At 42.5% G+C, this 25,497-nt stretch overlaps 1 protein-coding gene across 2 annotated transcripts in view; it reads right to left on the bottom strand.

Moving 5' to 3' along the window:
• Positions 1-25,497, bottom strand: part of PRICKLE2 (prickle planar cell polarity protein 2) — a 282,111-nt gene that overhangs the window by 87,205 nt on the left and 169,409 nt on the right. Inside the window, exon 1 of one of the 2 annotated variants that reach the window (XM_038772783.1) lies at positions 5,929-6,355. The exons of the other annotated variant lie outside the window; for it this stretch is intronic. The gene's annotated coding sequence lies outside the window, so the exon portion shown is untranslated. Of the gene's footprint in view, positions 1-5,928; positions 6,356-25,497 lie in introns of those variants that run through there. 2 annotated transcript variants of the gene reach the window in all.

Here is a 25,497-nt window from a genome sequence, read left to right as displayed (position 1 = left end):
TTCTCATGGTTTGCTGGATTTTGACAAGTTCAACAAGGTGCAATTTTACTGCCCCCGTCAGATTTTAATGAAAGCTGCTTTCCATCTTGCTGCTATTGTAGGACAGGAGAAATATTTATATTGTCACTCTATTGCTTTTTAACCAGCTCCACATTATTACCTTAAATGTGGTGTGCACACACAATTCATGTCAAACACACTGAACAAAGATGCTCCCAACAATGTTTTTATGTTCGAAAACCCAGACCCAAGCAACGAAGAGGTTTTCTTGTGGTTTTTAAGTGACAGTATTTTTATTTTCATGCTAGCTGGACAGAGTTTGACTGGGAATTTGGAGTTAATCTGTCAAATAATAAGGTACAATATTGTGGAAGACAAGTAGAAAGACATCAGGAAAAGGGAAAAATCTGAAAAAAAAATCATTTTTAAGTTTCTATTTCCAGAAATTCAGTATAACCAACCTGAAATCAGATAGCATCTAGTGTTCATAATATATTTCAATTGCTTCTCAATGAAGTCCTGGAACATTCTTATACAGCTGGCTCTGAGCGATTTGGAACTGATAAATGGATGCCAAGAAAGGGGCTGGAAAATGACATTCTTCTCAGCTGAAATAATATGCTAAGAATTCCCAGCTTAATCATTCTTAACAATAGTTCACTCTGGGGAATAGTCACCGAGCTTTTAAAATATGGCGGGGGGTCGGGGGGGAAGCAGAGGCAGAAGGAGGAGGGGTGATGTTGGTGGGACTTTAAGTGCATCTATGGCTGCGACAGGGAAGTAGATGGTGGGTTACCAAAAGAGACAGGGAGTTGGTCTGTAATGAGTGGGAACAGAATAATGAATTGCTGTTCCACTTCTTGGTGACAAATGTCGGAGGTGATAAATAGTGCTCGAGTGGATGATTTGAGCAGAACACAATACTCTACCATTCTAAAGAACAGGAACGAGAGGAAACAAGACTGCATAACATTCCTCTTTCAAGCTTTCTTCAGGTCTCCTAAATGTGACTTCAGCCATCCCTGGCTACCTCCTTTTCACCCTGGTTCATCCCTGACCCACGCAATCACTGCCTGGTAAATGGGGCCATCATTTCCAGTTTGGAGGGGAGGAGGGGGAGGTGAAGGAGTAGAACTGTTTGCCGATTTGGTCATTCCACTCCTTAAACCCACCTCCCCCATTCCAGTGAGGAATTCATTCTCCAGCAGGGGAGGGTTGGTGTGTGGAAAAATCCCCTCACGTCGGCCAAGGCCAACTGTACACACCCAATGCCTCTACTGATCATGCAAGAAGAGGAGGGAGCTTTCTGAAGCACGGAGCTTAGGGCAATATCTCTAAATTTGCCTTTGGTAAGATGGCTCGAGACCCTGGCCTCTACACAGCCTTTACTTCAATCAGTTAAGAATGCCCCATCTCATTAGGACATCTTCATTTTCAATTGTACTACATCAGTCTTCTTTCCAACTTCATTTTCATGGGTCACCAAACCCCTCAGTAAAAATGCATGCCAGTAGAAAGGAAATCCAATAAAAGGCAAACTGCCTTAATGCTGGCAGAACCTGATCCTGAGTCTTATTTTACTTGAAAACATGTTCCTTTTAATTAGTATATCTCTCTCACAACACATTTTTAAAGTGCCTGAAGTGATTCAGTAGAAAACATGTGTGCTCTAAGCCAAGAGTAAGACCTAAATAGGATTTTAAAATGGCTGAACTATGTAATCTGCCTGGGAATAATATATGACAGATGGACAGAAGAGCTGTCAGCTAGAGGTGAGCAGAGACCATTGTCTTCAAGATTCATTGTTTAACCGGGAATTTTCAGTGCTCACTTTTGTTGAAAGTTAAAAATTATCAGATACCCCACTGCCTTCACAAGCTCTCAGCTTTTTCCCTCTCCCTGTTTTTCCTTTCCCTTGACTCCAATTTCATGTTTCTTTTTCTTCTCTCTCCTAGTCTGTTGAACCAGGGAGAAAACAACTGAAAACAACTAAAAACAAAACCCTCCAAAGCATGAATAGTGAGACTTAGTCCTTATATGCAAACCAAGAATCATTCAAAGAGCTCCAACCCAAAGAAGGAAAATTACAACAGCTATGTTTAGTAGTAATAGCATTGTGTCATTTGTTTGCTTTACTCAGAAAAAAAAATGCAAGGGAAATTGTCCTGAATTGAGCTAGGTGAAAGGAATTAGAACATTTTATTAAAATATATCTAGAAGGACTGACCACAAGACAAGAATGACAATTATCAGTGTTGGGGAGAACCACTTTCTTTTTACGTGAGGGGGTCCACCTAGAATTACAGATCAGTTCAGGGCCAGGCAATAAAAAAATAATAACAATACTTTCAATTTGTATAGCACTTAAAAATTTCACAAGACCTTCACATAACATCTCATTTTCTTCTCATATCTCTGTGAAGGAGGAAGAGGCAATTATCATCCCCATTTTACAGATGGGTCACTGAGACCAGAGAGGTTAATTGATATGTCCGAGGTCACATGGGAGATCAATGGCAGAGCTGGGATTAGAACTCAAGTATTCTGCTTCTAAAATCCATGCTCTCTCCACTAGGAAAGGCTGCTAGAAGGTGGCCAAGGTTGAGCTTAATCATGGCTATACCAATTCATACTTTGGCCAAATTTTCAGCATGGTCCTGTTTAATATCTTTCATCAAAGTCTGAGACAGCTTGAGTCAAGCGGCTCTATTTGGCTGTTCAGGATTGCACTAATGGGGCTCCAACAGTGCAATCCATCCCAGCAAAAGAGAAATCAATTAAAGATTGATATCAAATAAGGCTTTCAGCCTTATATTAATATTCTTTGTTGATATCAATTAACTTTAATATTCACAGCATACCACTACTCTAACGTTTTGATGGTATTCTAGATCTAGACCACATTTATTCAAGTTTTATTTCACATATATTAGAAAGAAGGCAGTTTTACCTCCCCTAAAAAGGAGGATAAAAATCATCAGCATTTATCAAACTTGGCATTAAGTATACTGATCGAAGCAAAAGGGAAGGACAAAGTATGTAAAGATGTATCATATCAGAGACAAAAAGAAAAGAGAGGTGGACTGGGACATGTGTAGGAGGCCCGTTTGTTTCTCTGAAAAGTCACAAACAAACATCTCATATGGCCACAGAAGTTAAGCCTCTAAACTTAGAGCCATTGGAATTGCTTGGCTTTGGCCACCATGGGGGATATGGGGGCAGCTCTCTCTTCTCCCTTCCCAATGCTCAGTTAGGCACCCACCCTCATCCAAACTGAAGCCAATGTCCAAAGTGGCAGATGGTCAGCTGGAATGTGCTTACTTGACCAATGGACCCCTCTCCCTAGAAAATATGGCTTTTGTCAGTGTAGTGGTCATAGGCAGGAGGTGGGGGGCAGGAGGGATAGGCGGGTCCTTACTTCTTCAGGGAGTAGGACTGTTTTGTAGTGGGAGGTAAGCTTACGCAGAAGGGAAGGGTAAAGTTATGGGCAGGGAACGGGTCCACTAATTCTGTAGTATTGTGCTCTCCCAAGTGCTTAGTACAGTGCTCTGCCCATGGTAAGTCCTCAAGAAATGCTATTGATTGATTAATAGGCTGGCCTAATGGGCCACCATTCTCAGGACTGAGCAGGACAGCCACCAAGGAGGTGGAAGAAGTTCAGCACAGGGTTAGACCAGATTACCGGGCTCCTTCTAGAGATCATACTCCTTGGGAATAATAATAACAATAACGGTATTTGGTATGTGCCAAACACTGTACTAAGCACTGGGGTTGATACAAGACAATCAGTCTGAACAGGACATGAGCAGAAGCATCCATAACACACTCTCCCATCCACCCAAATCCTGTTCAGACTCAAGTGTAATGCATACCAGGGCAGACCCAAGAAGGGAACTGTATACACATACCCTATCCAGAACCAAAATCATATAAGACTGACTCTCTCTCTCCCCCTCTCCTTCTCTCTATATTATTCTAAAAAGAAAATACAAAGTAGTTGGGTAAGGAAGAGAGAATAGAGGACTCCAAGCATACAAAGAAGTAGTGAAATTCTTATTATTTTCTAGACTGTGAGCCTGCTGTTGGGTAGGGACTGTCTCTATGTGTTGCCGACTTGTACTTCCCAAGTGCTTAGTACAGTGCTGTGCACACAGTAAGTGCTCAATAAATATGATTGATTGATTGATTACTTCAACTCAAATTCTGCAACTACAAAAAGATACCATTAATTGCCAAAATGAGTCTCTGTCTTTTAAAGAGTCCTGTGCCAACAACTATCATTTAATGATTTCAATCTGGTGCTCATTCTACTTCTACTTATTCTGCAAGGTAAAAGAGTCCTAGAACAGAATCCATTTTATATACTAAAATGAGAACAAAGTTTCCTTTGGATAAGAGTTTTGATTTCAGAGTGCAATGGGGCTGGCATATACTTTGTATATGAGAGGTTGGCTCTTGCAGATAAGACAACATTAAGGTAGCGAATTCGGTGTTTGGAATTTTTACTTATAAACTCTCCTCCCACATTGTGTGTTCATTTCTCATGAGCTGATTAATTTTTAATAAGAAAATTTTCTTCCATGCCTGAATTCCATATCATGCAATTATTTCACTATACCATAACTAGTTGTTTTTATCCTTGTCATTTCAAAACAATGCTATTTTACTTTAAACTTGAACAAGATTTTTCTATTTCTTAAGAATTTTATGGGCATCAATGACTTACAGAGATGAAAATAAGTTTTTTCACATCAACAATATCCAACAGAGTGCATTTGATGAAAGGCAAAACAAGCAATTCAAGCAATGTATTAATCTGGATGTTCAAAATCCGGTGATTATTTCAAAGTTGTGACTTAGAATCTGTTGGGACCAACAATACTTGCCCATCTGTGAAAGCAATCAGCAGCAGAATAAGCTTTTTGTATATTCAGAATAACAGGAGCAAATACTGCCTGAAGCCAGTAAGCAAAGCTGCTTCATTTAGCTGATAATGATAGAAATAGTTTAACACCCACCAAATGAAAGGATTGAAAAGCAAAGTAAATCACAGTTTTCAGGAGTGAAGATTTGGTATTTTACCATATATCCACCCACTTAGGATTGAAATCTTCACTGTAGCAGTTACACAGGAAATGAGACTCTCACTAGGGATAAAATGTGGGGGGCTAAATTAAAAGATAAAGAATGATACTATATAGCAAATGATTATTCTGTCCAGACCTGATCCTTTCTGGTTCACAAAAGTTCAACCAATCTTGAGCATCATCAAGGACTAAAAAAACAAAACAAGAGTAATAGGATTAAAATCTTTATCTAGCTATAGGTCATGTCTGTGTCATATGATAGCTTAAAGAAATGGTACCATTGTCTTTGGTTAAACTGAAAAAGAAGCGACAACTATGAAAACATCAAGAAATCCAATTAAAGGTAGCAGATACACACTCTTGGGCTCCTTCAAGGCTGCAGTCAGATTCAAGTTATGTTCACCATTTCAAATACTAAAATATCAACTCAAAACAAAAATGAAACGTATAATTTTGTCTCGAAGTTTACATCAAGCTTAACAAATTTAGTACAGACTTTCTAAAGCTAAAGTGACTGTCGCTGTGCATTAACATAGCCAGATTATTTTTTTTAATAGTTTAGCTTTTTGAACACTCTTTAAAAGAGAAACAGAGCCCTGTGGTTTAAGTGTTTTAGTACTTCTGGCGATTGAACAACGGAATTAAACATTTTTCCCTTTCCAAATGAAGACAACTAAAAAAAAAAAAAACAACAACCCATCTAACGGTCACTAACGACAGTATTTCAGCAAGTTAATTTATCACTTCATGTTTCCACAGAATGGTTATTTGAAATACCGCTCATTCTCCCTAGAAACATGTTGTTATTTAAACTTGCTAAAAGAGAATATATCCTACCCACCTCCAACGATGAAGCAAACACCAAGCTAAAAAGAAAGGCTCGGCTAGATCCGTTGAGCTTGTCAATTTTTACAGTTTACTTTCCTTCTGCGTATGACTTCCAAGAACACAATCAACACTGCAGTGCAATGAAGCATTTTGTTTTCCCTTCTCTTTCCAAACTGTGTGTCTTCAAATGAGCAGCAGGCTTTTCTCAAAGCCGTTCCGAAGACAGACCCGCAGAAAACAGTGTTGCTTGAAAGAAATTCTTCTGTGGAAAGCATCAGCAGGAAAAGAGTGATTCCTGCCCTGTGTTTGGATAGGCTTAATAGCTTAAATTGCTTTCCTCCCAATCCCAGCTGCGTTTTTTCCCCCTCCCTTCACTACCATATCCTCTTCCGACAATCCAAATGAATCCAACAGACTCTCAACTCGGACTCTACCAAATGACCCTTGGAGACAGCGAGAGTATGTCCAATTTGCTCTCTAAGCACAAGATATGCACAAGGAAACATGCAGCTCATCGAAAATAAGTGCCAGCTAGGTAGCTAGCGGAGCCAGAATCTTTGCTGTTGCAGTGCTCTCATCTCCTGCATGCTAATGAAGCAGTGATGTCAGCAAGTCAAAGTCTTTGCATCTGGACAGTTCAAATTGCGACTGCCCAAACTCTGTTATACATTTACATGTAAATCAGCCATCTCACAAATCAATAATCCCCCAGGCTGCTTATGGGGGAAAAAAAGCCCCCAAACCAAAAACTGGTTTGCATGAGTTTATTGTTAGAAACTGGCTAGACCCCAATCATAAAAGGTGGCTTTAAGAGATATTCACTTTCCTTCTACAATGTGATTTCATTTGCAGCTGATCAAAACTGGGTGCACTTACTAACCTGAGTGACTGTTTCTATTAAAAGCCTGCCACACTGTGCAAAATGTTTTGTTTGTTTATCGAACAAAAACTCCTCAATATTGGCTTCAAAGCTCTCCATCAACTTGCCCCTTCGTACTTCACCTCCCTTCAGTCAATCAATCAATCAATCAATCAATCGTATTTATTGAGCGCTTACTATGTGCAGAGCACTGTACTAAGCGCTTGGGAAGTACAAATTGGCATCACATAGAGACAGTCCCTACCCAACAGTGGGCTCACAGTCTAAAAGGGGGAGACAGAGAACAGAACCAAACATACCAACAAAATAAAATAAGTAGGATAGAAATGTACAAGTAAAATAAATAAATAAATAGAGTAATAAATATGTACAACCATATATACATATATACAGTTGCTGTGGGGAAGGGAAGGAGGTAAGACGGGGGGATGGAGAGGGGGACGAGGGGGAGAGGAAAGAAGGGGCTCAGTCTGGGAAGGCCTCCTGGAGGAGGTGAGCTCTCAGCAGGGCCTTGAAGGGAGGAAGAGAGCTAGCTTGGCGGATGGGCAGAGGGAGGGCATTCCAGGCCCGGGGGATGACGTGGGCCGGGGGTCGATGGCGGGACAGGCGAGAGCGAGGTACAGTGAGGAGATTAGCGGTGGAGGAGCGGAGGGTGCGGGCTGGGCAGTAGAAGGAGAGAAGGGAGGTGAGGTAGGAGGGGGCGAGGTGATGGAGAGCCTTGAAGCCCAGGGTGAGGAGTTTCTGCCTGATGCGCAGATTGATCGGTAGCCATTGGAGGTTTTTGAGGAGGGGAGTAATATGTCCAGAGCGTTTCTGGACAAAGATAATCCGGGCAGCAGCATGAAGTATGGATTGAAGTGGAGAGAGACACGAGGATGGGAGATCAGAGAGAAGGCTAGTGCAGTAGTCCAGACGGGATAGGATGAGAGCTTGAATTAGCAGGGTAGCGGTTTGGATGGAGAGGAAAGGGCGGATCTTGGCAATGTTGCGGAGCTGAGACCGGCAGGTTTTGGTGACGGCTTGGATGTGAGGGGTGAATGAGAGAGCGGAGTCGAGGATGACACCAAGGTTGCGGGCTTGTGAGACGGGAAGGATGGTAGTGCCGTCAACAGAGATGGGAAAGTCAGGGAGAGGACAAGGTTTGGGAGGGAAGACAAGGAGCTCAGTCTTCGACATGTTGAGCTTTAGGTGGCGGGCGGACATCCAGATGGAGATGTCCTGAAGGCAGGAGGAGATGCGAGCCTGGAGGGAGGGGATGTCCTACATCCCTCCCCACATACTCCGCTCCTCTGGTGCTAACCTTGTCTCTGTGCCTTGTTCTCTCCTGTCCCACCGTCAACCCCTGGCCCATGTCCTACCTCTGGCCTGGAACGCCCTCCCTCCTCAAACTGCCAATCACACTTCCCCCCTTCAAAGCCCTATTGAAGGTTCACCTCCTCCAAGAGGCCTTCCCACACTAAGCCTCCTGTCTTTTCCTTCAGCTTCCCCTCCCCATCTCCCCATCTCGCTCCCTCTCCCCATCTCCCCGACTCACTCCCTTTGCTCTACCCTCGTCTCCCTGCCCCTCAGCACTTGTGTATATATGTACATATCTATACTATTTATTTATATTGATGCCTGTTTACTTGTTTTGATGTCTGTCTCCCCCCTTCTAGACTGTAAGCTGATATGGGCAGGGATTGTCTCTTTACTGCTGAATTGTACTTTCCAAGCACTTCCTGCACACAGTAAGCGCTCAATAAATACGACTGAATGAATGAATGAATGGAGTGGATTTTTTCCAAAACTGCTTTGAGCCACAGAACTTTTTTATTCTTTTTTCCTCAACTTCAATTCAAATTTGCATTCACACACATTTCATTTCTGTATCAATCCGGTTTGTTCTCCATTCCAACTCCAGGAAGGTATTCACCTACCACACAGAGATCAGTTCTAGGTGACATCTGACCCTACATATTTCCTCTAAAGTCTGCATTTGAAGAGCTTTTTTGTACATCCTGAAGTACTTTCACCAAGACCAATAATCCCGATCCATGAATATGCTTAAAAAACAACTGAGGGTGAATATGGAGGTGGATGGAAGTGAATGCATCCTCTCATGCCCAAGAGTGTCCCTAAGGACCAGAGACGCATATTTCCAGTTTCCCATGTGCAGAATACCAAAACACTAGGATGAGCTTTTCTCCTGCAGTTGGAGCTTCTGATGCTTTAAATAAATTGTTTCGTTTTGTATGGGGAAGTTAAATTAAGTCTTTTGTTATACATGATTGTGAAAATTCACAATTACTTCAGATTACTTCTCAGGTTCAAAGAAGGTCTTAAGATATTAATATTTGGATTAGGGGGAAAAATTAACAAGAAGAATGGAATTCAGGTGAGCAACCTTTTATTCCAGCTTTTATTTTGCAATTGTGAGACAGAGAAAAATATAAATACTCTTTCTATTCTACCCATGTTTCTGACTTTCATAATTTCCGGTTGCCAAATTGGCAGTTGAAGCTTCTTCCCTGGAGACCAGGAAGGGATTGATATCCAGCTCCCTGGAATGGTATAGAAGTGATCATGCCTGTAGGCCAGGTCCGAAATTGGTTACAAGAGGAAAAATTAGGGATGTAGTGGGGAAAAATAAAGGGCTGGTAGAATCACATAAGCCCCTCAAGGGCAGGGACATATCTTCTACTGTTGTGTGCTCCCAAGTACACTGTTATACACACACTAGGTGAACAATACATATTGATGAAGATTAACCAATCATATTGTTTACGGTCCTCAGCCTACAGCTTCTTTCTCACTCAAATTCTAAACTCAAGAGAACTGTGAGCCTGTTGTTGGGTAGGAACTATCTCTATATGTTGCCAATTTGTACTTCCCAAGCACTTAGTACAGTGCTCTGCATACAGTAAGCACTCAATAAATACAATTGAATGAATTAAATAAATACTTGTTCTCCCTCCTATTTAGACTGTGAGCTCCATACGGGACAGGGACTGTGTCCGACCTAATTAACTTGTACCAACCCCAGTGCTTAGAACAGTGTTTGACACATAGTATTTAGACTCCTCATTAAAGAAATCAAACCCCCCTTATCAGCATTTCTTTTTGGGGGGTGGTAATTGAAATTCCTGTCCCCTCCATTCATAGATACCTTCCAGAAACACTCAATAAATAAAATTGATTGATATTGCTTCCTACTGCTCTTCACTGTAGGGACACATTAATTCTTGTGGCAATCAAATGGAAGAGGTAAGGATGGAGCAAAATGACATTTTATAATGCATATTCTTATAGAAATGGATTTGAATATTTCCAGCTTTCAAAGTTATCAGAAAGAAGAACCCAGGAAACTACATGCTGCTGCACAAACTTACAACTCCTCATAAAGTGTACCATCATGGAGTAAGATTGACTTCACTAAAGTGATTACCTACTGTGCCCTCACCAGGACAGGTGAGCATTTTGTCCTACTGTCCCAACACCCGCACAGAAAGTCACTGGGACAAGCAAAAGTTTGATTTTCACCTGTGCAGTCAAACTCTGGTGAGCTCAGCCATGGCCGGATTGAGACTTTCGACTACCCTGGGGCGAGGAAGGATTGGCTGCCCACTCTTTACCATTCCAAATGATGATATTGTGCCATGCTGCAAGTGCACCATATAATAAAAGCATACCCAACATGGGTGAAAAAGTATTTCCCTGCTGGCTCCCCACCCCTGCAGCCACTCCTTAACTGAAGCCTTGGGCAGCTTGACTCTGAGGTCCAGACGTATGACCTGCTAATGCATCACTTCCTTCATGCTGCCATCTTTGTGAAGGACAGCTATACCAGCATCTTTGAGAAGCCAGGCAGTCACCATCCTTGGGAGGGGTCTATAGCCTACACCCTCACTGTATGGTGCCTTAAGGTGGTTGCCCTTACCATCCCAAGCTGGCCTAAAAGAGAGTGGCAGGAGGAAGTAAGTGGAAGCTGGTACATGCAGCTATTGCTACTGGCTCCCCAGATTTCTGTCTTCAGCTGGGTAGCTGGTTGGGGGAGGTAGGGAAGGGAGATTACTGCTACTTCCTACCTCTCCCTGCCTCTGTGGCTCTTCTATATGCAGAGCATGACTGTGGGTTTTTGATTCTCACCTTCTAATTTCCCAATCTCCAGCACCCTGCCCCTCTCCCTTGCCTTTTCCTGCCTTCCCCATGCTTCTTCTCCTCTCTCTTTTCTTTGGAAGGAAGCCCCAAACTCTACTAGCTTTGAGTTCTTACAAAATAGAGGCACTTCATTATTCTCCTCTCACCCACTGGGAGGAAAAAATAGAATATGAATTTTATTTACTTCCAATGAGAGAACAACTCACAATATGCATAGCTAATAGGGGAGAAGCAGTGTGGTTTAGTGGACAGAGTACAGGCCTGGGAATCAGAGGACCTGGGTTCTAATCCCAGCTCTGCCACTTATCTGCTGTGTGACCTTGGGCAAGTCACTTCATTTCTCTTTGCCTCAGTTACCTCATCTGTAAAATGGAGATTAAAACTGTGAGCCCTATATGGGGCAGCAACTGTGTCCAACCCAATTATCTTGTACCTGCCCCAGTGCTCAGTACAGACCCTGGCACATAGTAAGCACTTAAATGTGTACCAAAACCAAAGTGGCAAAATGCAGGCGTGCAAGTACGTAACAGCATTCCCAGGAAAAATGCCTGGGGAAAAGAATCTTCTGGAGGTAATCTGCCTTTCCTCTCTGACTTAGATATTTTGTCTTCTTTACTCATTTAAAAAGCAACCCATTCCAAGCTAGAAATGTGATGTTTTCTTCTTTTCTCTGTACTGTACACCTTAGAACCTGCTATATTACATCTATTCTTGATCCAGCAGTTCCAAGAATCCCATTCACAAAATTTTAACGAGACCCGTTTCTTTTTTCCCCTCACAGATAAATCTATGAGAGAAAAAAATGAAGTTAAATAAAAAGAGTTTATTACAATGGAGCTTAAAAAGTAAAAAAAAAAATATTTACTGCTGCAGATTTCTTTGAAAACATTGATAACACCACATGCTCTACTGGCAGATATAAGATTTAACTTAGATGAAAAAAATGCTATTTGATATGGGAGGTTCTGGAAACTAATAATTTACAGTGACTAGCCTACATGCCTGTATTCTCACTGTGTTAACCAGAGTACAAGCAGTTCACGTAAATGAAAGGATGGCAAGATAGTACTTGGATATCCAATTCTTCCAAAATAACTGATTATTATGTGGATGAGGTATCAGGAAAATAAATGACACTAGAAAATATGTCCAAACGACTTCATAATGACAGTGCAGGTCATGAACTGCTAAGAGTGACTAAGGATAAACTGGTACAGTTCAAACCAGTTTTCTACAACCACCATTTAACAGGGGTAATAAAGAGCAAAAGAAGAAATAAAGCAGAGGTAACCAGAATTCAAGTTCTAAAATGGCATCTTCAGAATATCCTGGCTTTTGACTTTTTTCTAAAAGATCTTGGCGTTATTTAGACCAGATTTCACCTTCCCATATTAACCATTCTACTCCTCGGAGATGCCATGGTAACCCAATGTTGAACTGAAAGGTGGCATATGCAAGCCGGAACTGCAAAATAGATGTTGTAAAGAAATAGTGAAGAACAGCGATATAGCAGTGGATCATTATTAATCATCATCAATCGTATTTATTGAGCGCTTACTGTGTGCAGAGCACCGTACTAAGCGCTTGGGATCAATCACATTTATTGAGTGCTGTGTATGCAGCACTGTACTAAGCACTTGGGAAAGTACAATATAATAATGATGGTATTTTTAAGCGATTATGATGTGCCAGGCACTGTACTAAGTGCTGGGGTGGATACAAGCAAATCGAGTTGGACATGGCTCAGTGGAAAAGAGCACGGGCTTTGGAGTCAGAGGTCATGTGTTTAAATCCTGGTTCCACCAATTGCCAGCTGTTTGACTTTGGGCAAGTCACTTAACTTCTCTGTGCCTCAGTTACCTCATCTGTAAAATGGGGATTAAGACTGTGAGCCCCCCATGGGACAACCTGATCACCTTGTAACCTCCCCAGTGCTTAGAACAGTGCTTTGCACATAGTTAGTGCTTAATAAATGCCATTATTATGATGATTATTATAGTCCCTGTCCCATGTGGGGCTCACAGTCTCAACCCCCATTTGACAGATGAGGTAACAGACAGAGAGAAGTGAAGTGACTTATCCAAGTTCACACAGCGAACAAGTGATGAAGCCAGGATTAAAATCCATGACCTTTTGACTCCCAGGCCCCTGCTCTATCCACTACGCCATGCTGAGTTGGTACACACATTCCCTGTGCACAACCACTCATTCATTCAATAGTATTTATTGAGCACTTACTGTGCGCAGTGCACTGTACTAAGCACTTGAGAAAATATAATACGACAATAAACAGACACATTCCGTCCCCACAATGAGCTAACAGTCTGGGGGGGGGGGGGGAAGACAGACATTAATAGAAAAAAATTACAGATATTTACATAAATTCTGTGGGGCTGGAGGTGGGGGGAGAACAGAGGGAGCAAGTCAGTGTGATGCAAAAGGAAGTGGGAGAAGAGGAAAGGGTGGGGGCTAGTCATAGAAGCCCTCCTGGAAGACATGTGCCTTCAATAAGGCCTTGAAGTGGGGGGGAATAATAATAATAATGATGGCATTTTTAAGCACTTACTATGTGCCAGGCACTATACTAAGCACTGTAATTTATTACAAGCAAATTGAGTTGGACACGGTCTCTGTCCCACATGGGGTTCACAGTCTCATTCTCCATTTTACAGATGAGGTAATTGAGGCACAGAGAAGTGAAATGATTTACCTGAAGTCATACAGCAGACACGTGGTGCAGCCAGGTTTGGAGCCTATGACCTTCTAACTCCCAGGCCCATGTTCTATCCACAACACCATACCGATTCTTGCAGCAGGGGAAGAGTAATTGTCTGTTGGATTTGAGGAGGGAGCGCATTCCTGGCCAGAGGCAGGATGTGGGTAAGGGGGTCGGTGGTAAGATAGGAGAGATTGAGGCACAGAGAGAAGGTTAGCATTAGAGGAGTGAAGTGTGTGGGATGGACTGTAGTAGGAAAGTAGCGAGATGAGGTAGGAGGGGGCAAGGTGATGGAGTGCTTTATAGCCAGTGGTGAGGTACTTTTGTTTAATGTGGAGGGGCAACCACTGGAATGTTTTTGAGGAGTGGGATGATGTGTTCTGAACGTTTTTGTTGAAAAATGATCTGGGCAGAAGAGTGAAGTATGGAATGGAGTGGGGACAGGTAGGAAGTTAGGAGGTCAGCAAGGAGGCTAATGCAGTAATCCAAGCATCAGCATCATCTCGGCAGACCAACTTGGCAAATAGTAATCAGCAGAAGGGTCGAACCCTCTATGGGAAAGGAACTGTATATGGAGATGGCCTCTCTGCCCTGGGCTGCTGTTAAATTCAGAGCCAAGATGGGATCCCCAAATAAAATAAATTATTGGCAGACCTAGAAAACCCCTTCCCAAATTAAGCACCAACCTGGGTTCTAATCCCGGCTCTGCCACTTGTCTGCTTTGTAACCTTGGGAAAGTCACTTCACTTCTCTGTGCCTCCATTCCCTCATCTGTGAAATGGGGATTAAAACTGTGAGCCCAGTGGGAGACAGGGATTATGTTCAACCTAATTTCCTTTCTACACCAGTGCTTAGTACAGTGCATGGCACATTGAACACTTAACGAATACCACAATTACCATTATTAAATAAACAAACATATGATAAACTGAAATGGCAAAATTCTCATACTTGCCCATTAATTAGGAAGAGCACCCACACTTCCAGATCACAGTACATGTAGGTAGTAGGAAACCTTAAATCTCAGAGACCTCACAAAGGTTTCCATTTGCATGTTAGGGGAACTTGAATCCTTCTTGTTTAATCATAGAAATTCTTACGTTAAGAGTGAACGTCCATAAATAACAGTTTTTTTCTCTGCACTACCTCATATTGATTAAATGTCAATCAGTTAGGTTTCTTGTCATACAGCCTATTCCTCTTCTAGAGGCATCTTGAAATGGCACATCCTAAAGATCTAACACAATTGCAGGTAGTGATCAAGGTCACCGAGGGACTAAACCAGATGAATGTCAGATCAGGTTGCTTCTGTGAATTATTTAGCAAACATCCCCCTAAAGAGGCTGACTGGGCTTGTCAAGGCAGTATGCTCCACAGAGAACAGGGTAGTTTGCCTCTGACTCACTGTCTGAGAGCTGCACACCACTTTCCTTAAATGGACCTTGCAGCAAAGAGTCAGAGATCCCATTTTGGAGGTGAATTGTGGCAAGTATTTCTTTGTGCAAAACAGACTACAGCTGGAGTGGGTACTTAAGGAAAGAGATGCCAGTGACCAGCCAAGTGGAAGAGCCATGTGAGAAAACACCGTTCAATTAAAGCAGCAACAACCAATACACCAACAGCAGAAGGTAGAAGAGAAGAGCCAGTACTTCCTTTCCATGACACTGCTCTTTAGCAACCAGTATTGTGTATACTCTGAGGGAAACTAGACATACAAACTGGCAAGACTTGCACCCTCTTTTGAAGTTGTATCAGGCAACAAAGCAAGGGGTAACTGTGCTTTGGAGCATTCTACCTGAGATGCATTCTTGGCCCCACTCCTCCACCCAAGGGGATTCTTAGGTTTTTAAATCCAGCTTCACATCCACAGGGCCAGTTTCTCTACCTGTAAAATGGTGATCAGGCTGAGCTCAAGTGCTTGGGAATCAAGGAAATAATGTCTGAAAAAAGCACTGAGATAAAGTGAGCGGAGATGCCACTTTAGATGGGAACGTCAATTTTGGGAGCTCTGTTCTGCGCCCCAACAAGGCTAACACGGGACTCATTAAGGGTCTTGCCTTGTGCTGGGGGCAGCAAAACCGAACCATTCAGACACAACTGTGGCAACAGTGGTAGCTTGTGTTGCTGCTGAAGAGAAAGAAAATCGTCCTCTTGTTAATCAGTGGCAAAAGTAATCACTGTTACCCTCTCCACTGTGGCTAAACTGTTGCTGAGGGAAGTAAATAGGAGTTTTTGTCAGGGTTGGAGGATGGATTTTTGACTGTGTGGAATACTCTGATGCTGCTATCTCCCAGCCCCCTGCCGTCCACTGCCACCACCTGGCCTGGACAGAACGGATGGTATGGAGACACGAGTGGGCAATGAACAGGCAGCAGCAGCAAGCAGTGGGAGCCTGCCTCAGGTAATAGTGCTGGGGCCAACTAACAGAGGTCTATCAAATCAATCAATGGTATTTATTGATTATGATGATGATGGTATTTGTTAAGCGCTATGTGCCAAGCACTGTTCTAAGCACTTGGGTAGATACAAAGTAACCAGGTTGTCCCACATGGGGCTCACAGTCTTAATCCCCATTTTACAGGTGAGGTAACCGAGGCACAGAGAAGTTAAGTGACTTGCCCAAAGTCACACAGCTGATAAGTGGTAGAGCCGGGATTAGAACCCACGACCTCTGACTCCCAAGCCCATGCTCTTTCCACTAAATCATGCCGCTTCTCGAATGCTTATTGAGTGCTTACTTGGTGAAGAGCACTGTACTAAGCTCTTGGGAGAGTATGGAAGTGAAGATAAAGATCAGTGATGGAGAAGGAAATTGGCACCAGTTTCTCTCTTTTTCCCCTCAACCCCGTCCTTCACTCTCTTCCTTCTCTAGCCCAGCTCCTTTTTGGAACCCATGCCAATTAGTTTTGAATCACCCCAAATCTGGGCATCTTACACTGAGATTCTCAGAGAAAACATCCTAAAGAAACTCAAAGCATCACAGTAGATTGACAGTCCTATAAAAATTATTTCACTCTATGATGGGATCCATTTCACTGTCTTGGAGCTTTCTGCCTAAGTGATTTCCACTGTGTGGTTGAGATAGGAATTAGGGGTATTCACCTTTCTTTATTTATTCATTCAATCATATTTATTAAGCACTTACTGTGTACAGAGCACTGTACTAAATGCTTGGAAAGTACAATTCTGCAATAAACAGCACACACCGGACTTACAGTCTAGATGGGGGGAGACAGATATCAAAACAAGTTAACAGGCATCAATATAAATAGAATTATAGCTATATACATAATTGTATACATATATAATATATATATATTTAATTTATAAATATTAAATCAGAGAAAACAATGTGCAATGACAAAGTCAGAACATGGATTAGGCTTCACCATCCACTTTGCTCTTCAATAACCATTTCACTTTGCCCTTTTTACTACATAATCCCCAGTTGATCTCACATACTACATCCAGTGGTGTGTAGAAAGAAAAGCCTAGCTACAAAGCAAGCCTTTGAGATGATGATGATAATAATAATAAATACTACTACTACTACTAATAATAATAACAACAACAAAAATAATTATGGTATTTGTTAAGCACTTACTAAGCGCTGGGGTAGATACAAGGTCATCGGGGTATCCCACATGGGGCTCACAGTCTTGATCCCCATTTTACAGATGAGGTAACTGAGGCACAGAGAAGTTAAGTGACTTGCCCAAGGTCACACAGCAGAAAAGAGGCACAGCTTGACTCCCAAGCCTTGGGTTCTTGCCATTAAGCCACACTGAGATGGTTGTTCAGGAATGACTGAGGCATACGTCAGCTTGTGACTTTGGGCAGGTCACTTAACTTCTCTGTGCCTCAGTTACCTCATCTGTAAAATGGGGACTAAGATTGTGAAACCCCTGTGGGACAACCTGATCACCTTGTAACCTCCCCAGTTCTTAGAACAGTGCTTTGCACATAGTAAGCACTTAATAAAAGCCATTATTATTATTATTATACGTGCATGCTCACACACACACACACACACACACACACACACACACACACACAGAAACATGCAAACTATTTTGAGCCACTTTGAAGATTCAGTACATCACTATTTTTAATCAATCAACTGTATTTATTGAATGCTTATGGTGTGCAGAGCACTGTATTAAACAATTGGGACAGTACAATAGAAAAGAGTTGGTAGACATGGAGCTTACAAGGAAATCAAACTTATGTACCAGCTTGTACATAAAGCCCTATACATGAGCCAAGATTTTAACTGGCAATATAGAACTTAAATATGGTCACCAAATTTTGCTACCTAGCCATTTTACTGTTCAACAGTGTGGAGATATACAAAGTAGAAAACATGAACAAACAGGCTGGCATGACTTTTGGCAGATTGACAATGCATAATAAAAATAATGACAACAGTGATAGTTGTTAAGTGCTTATTATGTGACAAGCACCATATTAAGTGCTGGAGTAGATACAAGATAATCAGATAGACACAGTCCCAGTTCCACATGGGGCTCTTTCCATTAGGCCACACTGCTTCTCTGGGGTATTATGTTCCTATACTAAGCTGTTTTGGTGTCCAACATTTTACATGGCTGTGAAATCTGGACCTAAAAAAGAAAACATATCTCATTTCTAGGACAGTTTCATCAGCATCACATACAAATATACCCAGTAGCAAGTGGCAGGACAAAATTATCAATCAATCAATCATACTTATTGAGCGCTTACTGTGTGCAGAGCACTGTATTAAGAGCTTGGGAAGTACAAGTTGGCAACATACAGAGACAGTCCCTACCCAACAGTGGGCTCACAGTGTAGAAGGGGGAGACAGAGAACAAAACCAAACATATTAACAAGATAAAATAAATAGAATAGATATGTACAAGTAAAATAAATAAATAAATAAATAGAGTAATAAATATGTACAAACATATACATATATACAGGTGCTGTGGGGAAGGGAAGGAGGTAAGATGGGGGGATGGAGGGGGGATGAGGGGGAGAGGTAGGAGGGGGCTCAGTCTGGGAAGGCCTCCTGGAGGAGGTGAGCTCTCAGTAGGGCCTTGAAGGGAGGAAGAGAGTTAGCTTGGCGGATGGGCAGAGGGAGGGCATTCCAGGCCAGGGGGATGACGTGGGCCGGGGGTCGACGGCGGGACAGGTGAGAACGAGGCACAGTGAGGAGATTAGCGGCAGAGGAGTGGAAGGTGCAGGCTAGGCTGTAGAAGGAGAGAAAGGAGGTGAGGTAGGAGGGGGCGAGGTGATGGAGAGCCTTGAAGCCGAGGGTGAGGAGTTTCTGCCTGATGCACAGATTGATTGGTAGCCACTGGAGATTTTTGAGGAGGGGAGTAACATGCCCAGAGTGTTTCTGGACAAAGACAATCTGGGAAGCAGCATGAAGTATGGACTGAAGTGGGGAGAGACACGAGGATGGAAGATCAGAGAGAAGGCTGATAATAATATTCTGGAATGTAGCCAGCTCACCAGTTTGAAGCAATGCTCAGCAACACAATTTAACTATGTGGGACATGTGAGGAAAAAGATAACAGTAGACTACCCAAAAAGCTGTCATATGATGAACTGGAAGGTGACATAGTAAGGTGGGAAGGCAGAAAAGGCAATTTAAAGACATAGGGAAGCAGTCAATGAAACACAGCAGTAGCCTTCTGGGAGACAACTGCAATAGGTAGACCAGCCTGGCACACAGCAAACTGGGAGAGAAGCTGCTTTCTCTGACTAAAGACAGGGCTGAAAACAGAGGAAAGCCCTGTATGGACAAAAAATCCATTAGCATTGCAGGAACTATCTCTACCACATAAACAATGAAGCAGGATGTGTCCATCCAACCTTTGTCATTTAGGCTACACTTCCATGCATAGATAAATTCTCACCATCAGTAGTTTCATCTTTGTGTATGTGCCACGAGTGTGTAGTTCTTGGGCACACATATGAACACACCCACACAGTATTAATCCATTGCCCTAGCCTTTCACAACAATTCTTACCCAAGCAGAGCTGGACTAGAAGACATCTTATTTCCAACTATCAACCTTAATTCAGATTTTTTTTTCCTTTGTACATTCAAGTTGCATTTGGGCCCCTGAATAAAAGTCAAATAATGTTGATAATGATCTTTTTTTAGCAAGAAAGGAAAAGGTCATATTTAATATCGGCTTTCCAGAAGCCTAGCTGAAATGTTGCATTTCAACTTAAGCTAAATAAATCAAGAAGAGTATTTTCAATTAAATATTTTTCTTGGGAGTTCTCCCCTAAAATGCCACGACTGGTGAAATTACTAAATCTTACACTGTGGCCTGTGTTAAAAAAAATCTAAATTTCTAATCAGTTATACAAACTAATATCCATTTACTTTTCAAAGAAGCAATCAATTTTACAATAAGACTAATGCTGAAAGCCCACTTTATAGTATACCCCACTCTCAGCTCCACTGCATTTATATACATATCTGTAATTTTTTAATTCATTCATTCAATCATATTTATTAAGCACTTACTGTGTGCAGAGCATTGTACTAAGCACTTGGGAAAGAACAATACAACAATAAACAGTGACAATCCCTGCCCACCATGAACTCACAGTCTAGAGAGGGGGAGACAGATATCACTAGAAATAAATAAAATTACAGATATATACCTAAGTGCAGCGGGGTGGGAGAGGGGGAAGGAGAGCAAAGGGAGCATGTCAGGCAAAGCAGAAGGTAGTGGGCGATGAGGAAAAGTGGGGCTTAGACTGGGAAGGCCTCTTGGAAGAGATGGGCCTTCAATAAGGCTTTGAAAGTTGGGGGAGAGTAACTGTGTCGGATTTGAGAAGGGAGGGCGTTCCAGGCCAGAGGCAGGATGTGGGCCAGACGGCGGTGGAGAGACACAAGCTTGAGGCACAGTGAGAAGGTAAGCACCAGAGGAACGAAGTATGTGGGCTGGGTTGTAGAAGGAGAGAAGAAAGGTGAGGTAGGAGGGGGCAAGGTGATGGGAATGCTTTGAAGCCAAAGGTGAGGAGTTTTTGTTTCATGTAGAAGTGGATAGGCAACCCCTGGATATTTTTGAGGACGGGGGTGACATGTCCTGAAAGTTTTTGTAGAAAGATGATCCGGGCAGCAGTATGGACTGGAGTGGGGAGAGGCAGGAGGTTGGGAGGTCAGCAAGGAGGCTGATGCAGTAATCTAGATAGGATAGGATGAGTGATTGCCTTAACGTAGTAGCAGTTTGGATGAAGCGGAAAGCTGGATTTTAGTGATGTTGTGAAGATGGGACCGACAGGATTTGGTGATGGATTGAATATGTGGGTTGAATGAGAGAGAAGAGTCAAAGATAATGCTAAGATTACGGGCTTATGAGACAGGAAGGATGGTGGTGCCGCCTACAGTGACGGGAAATTCAAGGAGAGGATGGGTTTGGGTGGGAAGATAAGTTTGAGGTGATGGGAGGACATCCAAGTAGAGATGTCTTGAAGGCTGGAGGAGATGCAAGCCTGGAGAGAGGGAGAGAGATCAGGTGAGAAGATGTAGATTTGGTTATCATCTTCACAGAGATGGTAGTCAAAGCCATGGGAGTTAATGAGTTCTCCAAGGGAATGAGTATAGATGGAGTCTGTCTCCCCCTTTAGACTTCGAGCTTGTTGTGGGCATTAAACGTGTCTACCGACTCTGTTGTAAGGCACTCTCCCAAGTATCTAGCATAGTGCTCTGCACACAGTAAAATGCTCAATAAATCATCATCATCAATGGCTACAAGAGCATTTAGTGCTGCCTCTGCTTACTTTCTTGTATAGTGTCCTTGTGGTCAGACCTTTTCTGCAAAAAAATGGGTATATCAGCCATATTTTTGAGTTTCATGTTCTATTCTCTTCACATAAACATTTTGTCTGTGTTTGGCTGGACAAATCATAAGTCTGTGCAAATAATGATTTTATGGAAACAGGATGGGAGTTGTAGTTTGTTGGGAGACAACAGCAGACATACAGAGCATCCTAGTTTGGGGCAATTGGAAGAGGGGTTTCACGCCTTCAGTAGAGGCTTCTGGGAGATCAAGATAATTAGAGACAGATTCAAAAAGAGACCACTGCTGCAACTGGCAAATGCTCCAACCCGGAAAAGGACAGTCTCTGTGTACACGCCAATAATAAATGGAATGGATCATTAGTAATGCATCCATCTTCAGTCAAACCTGCTCACATGACAGGATCTCTTAGTAGTGTCATTTTTAAATACAAAATCAATCAATCAATCAATCGTATTTATTGAGTGCTTACTGTGTGCAGAGCACTGTACTAAGAGCTTGGGATGTACAAGCTGGCAACATATAGAGACAGTCCCTGCCCAACAGTGGGCTCACAGTCTAGAAGGGGGAGACAGAGAACAAAACCAAACCTACTAACAAAATAAAATAAATAGAATAGATAGGTACAAGTAAAATAAATAGAGTAATAAATATGTACAAACATATATACATATATACAGGTGCTGTGGGGAAGGGAAGGAGGTAAGATGTGGGGGATGGAGAGGGTGTCGAGGGGGAGAGGAAGGAAGGGGCTCAGTCTGGGAAGGCCTCCTGGAGGAGATGAGCTCTCAGTACGGCCTTGAAGGGAGGAAGAGAGCTAGCTTGGCGGATGGGCAGAGGGAGGGCATTCCAGGACCGGGGGAGGACGTGGGCCGTGGGTCGATGGCGGGACAGGAGGGCTGAGTAGGTGCGAATGAGGTTGTCGTTAATGTAACTTGGTGATAACAAGGGCCTTTGTCCCGCGGTGGGGGGCGGGAAGGGGGAGAGTCAGTCAGGACCGGACCCGGAAGGGGGGTTGGGTGGCACTATAAGGAAGGTCGCTTAAGGGGGGGGGGGGGAAGCAGGGGGCGTCTATGGCGGCGCTCTGAGGAGAGGATACTCAAAATGAACAGATAAACAGAGTCACTATTGTATGAAGCAGTGAATTGAAATGAAAGATTCTAAAATAGATTGAGACAACTTTCAGGAAATTGTAATGGAAGGTCATTTCAACCACTGAGGCATTTTTGATCCGGCAAAAGTCCCAATATTTTGTAAAACTACAAGAAAAATACCTCTGATTCCCTGATTTCGCTCCAACCCCCCCCCGCCCCCGCAAAGTGAATTTATCACATTACAATTCTTTTACAACAGGTTTTACAGGGTCTGTGGCCCCTGTATAGTTGAGTTCATGTGGTTATAGAGGATAATTTCCCAGACCCACCCCTTCTGCTTCACCTATACTGCCAACATTCAATCAATGATATTTGAGCACTTACTGTGTGCAGTGCACTGTACTAAGTGCTTGGAAGAGTACAGTGTGAAAGTGGAAGATACAAACCCTGCCCTCAAGGAGCTTACCCCCCCCCCCCAATTCAAATCTTTGCTACCAGTCTCCTTACTGATCTCCCAGGCTTCAGCTTCCCATCATTCATGTATATAATATATATATTCAACATATATAATCATTTATGTATTGATATTTTGCTTATTTTTATCAGTTTATCTAGGCTTTTACTCTCATTCCTTTTGTATGTTTGTCAACTTGTCTCACCATTATATAAGTCCTCAAGTGGAGGGACTGTGCCTTTAACTTCTATTATGTGATCCCAAGCACCTAGTACAGTGTTTGACACCCAGCAGATGCTCAAATACAGATGAGGCACATTCAGCTCTTATTTGTGTCTTTAAAAGTCAGAGAACTTTACAAGATCAGAGAGATCAAAATCTGAGCTTTCTGAACTTAACATGGTAATTAATTTTTTGTGGGCCGAAAAATGTTGTGCATGTTTTTTTAAGGTATTTGCAAAGCACTTACTATGTGCCAGGCACCATACTAAGCACTGGGGTAGATTCAAACTAATCAGGTTGCACACAGTCCATCTCCTATATGGGGCACACAGTTTTAATCTCCATTTCACAGATGAGGTAACTGAGGCACAGAGAAGTTAAGTGACTTGCCCAAGGTCACACAGCAGACAAGTGGTGGAGCTGGGATTAGAATCTCCTTGGTTAAAAGGCAGGACTCAAGAACTCATTCACCTATTTGAAAAATTAAGGGTGGCAGGGGCTAGAAACCAAATTCCACACCCTCTTTCAAAGACTGCTCTGCATCACCTTGCAAATATTACTGTTTTGGGATTTTTCACTTCTACCTGCCCAGCAGGAGGGTGAAGAAAATGAGTCTGTTTGAAATGGCCTATTTTCCTGGAGCTGCGTTTCACGCTACCCTTCTGCCTCGCCTCTTGGCTACTTCAGCTGCTCTGCTCTTTATGGCTTTCAATCAATCAGTTGTATTTATTGGGTGCTTACTCTGTGCAGAGCACTGTACTAAGTATCTGGGAGAGTACATCACAACAATACAGGACACATTCCCTGCCAAAATACAAACTAGCAAAAACAAACCCCTCTGAGTTTTGCTTCCTGCTTGAAATGACAAATACTTTTCTAGCCTGGGACAAAACAAACTCCCTTGAAACGCTTGGCTTTCAATTGCCCTGGTACCACCCTACCCAACAACTAGCTCTTTCTCCAGCTTCATCTCTCCCTCTTTCCTTCAGCCCCTTGGGCTTGGACCAGAGGGATCATCTGAAAGATTACCTGCTAATTAGCCATTTGGTTCCACTAATGGTATAACTTTATCAGTGTGGTTGACATACTACAAGATCCTGGAACCACTTAGGATTGTAAGCCTTTAGTGGGACAGCAATAAAAATAATAACAATAATAATAGCATTTGTTAAGTGCATGCTTTGTGCATCCTGTATTCATGCCAGCACTTGGCACATAGTGCTTAATAAATTCCATAATTTACTAACTATAACCGAGGTCCACCTAGGTCATAATCGATAGGTCATAAAGAGAAAAAGAGAGATGTGACTGTAAGTATTTATAACAAGGCTGCTGTAATTGGGTTCTGCTGCAATCATTTGTTATGTCAGAGTCAGTAAAGTATTTTGGCTTTTGTTGCCCTAGGCCCAAAGAGCTGTCTTCGCTATGAAGGGTATCTGAAAAAATATGCAGACACTAAGCGCTGGTCATTACTGTCACCAAGCATCTGATGAGTGATATTTTTGTTTGCTTAGGTAACTAAGCCAACATTTGTTGAGGGCTAACAAGGAGCATCTTGGGTTACTAGGGTTACGTGAGATAATGAACACTATCCCCTTCTTACTGTCTGCACAACTCGATGTACAGAAAGTCATATATCACCTCTAAAATGGCTGTTCCAACCCCACATTCCATGTAGTTTCAGTTTCAAATGCGACTGGTAAGGTATTATGTAAAAACTGATTGAAAATGATCAATTTCTTAAAACATACTTGGAAGGTGGATTGTATACCTTTTGTGATCTTTACTGGGGTATGACCATTTTTAGTTTTAAGTCTGGCTTAAATTTAGCCCACTTGATTTATAGTTGTTTTGGGAATCAGTAGCACAAGTAATAGGTGAGCCAATCTTGGTGTGGAGATTTCCTCCGGAAGGTTAGGGATCAAGTGGCATGGATTTCAACATTGGGTGACAAGCAACAACTGAGTAAAATCAAATTGATATTCTGATCTTCATATCCAAAAATTGCTCTTGGGTAGCTATATTATCTATTCTTACCTCACAGGTTTGTTCCAAGGAAAACTCCTGGTGTAGCATGCAGGGTCTCTGGAACATGCCATCAAACCAGGGGCCAGATTTCATGGAAAAGAAAAGGCCCGGGGGAGAGGAAGGGATCAAATGCTCAATGTCCATCAGCTTTTATGGAAAAAAATTGGGGAATCACTCAGAAGTACTGGTTCACTCAGGTGAAGGTAATGGTAGAGGACACCTTAGGACACCTCCCACCCTATC

Source organism: Tachyglossus aculeatus, chromosome X1 (genome assembly GCF_015852505.1).
Source record: "Tachyglossus aculeatus isolate mTacAcu1 chromosome X1, mTacAcu1.pri, whole genome shotgun sequence".
Lineage (NCBI taxonomy): Eukaryota > Metazoa > Chordata > Mammalia > Monotremata > Tachyglossidae > Tachyglossus > Tachyglossus aculeatus.
This window is presented reverse-complemented; position numbering and strand designations above follow the sequence as displayed.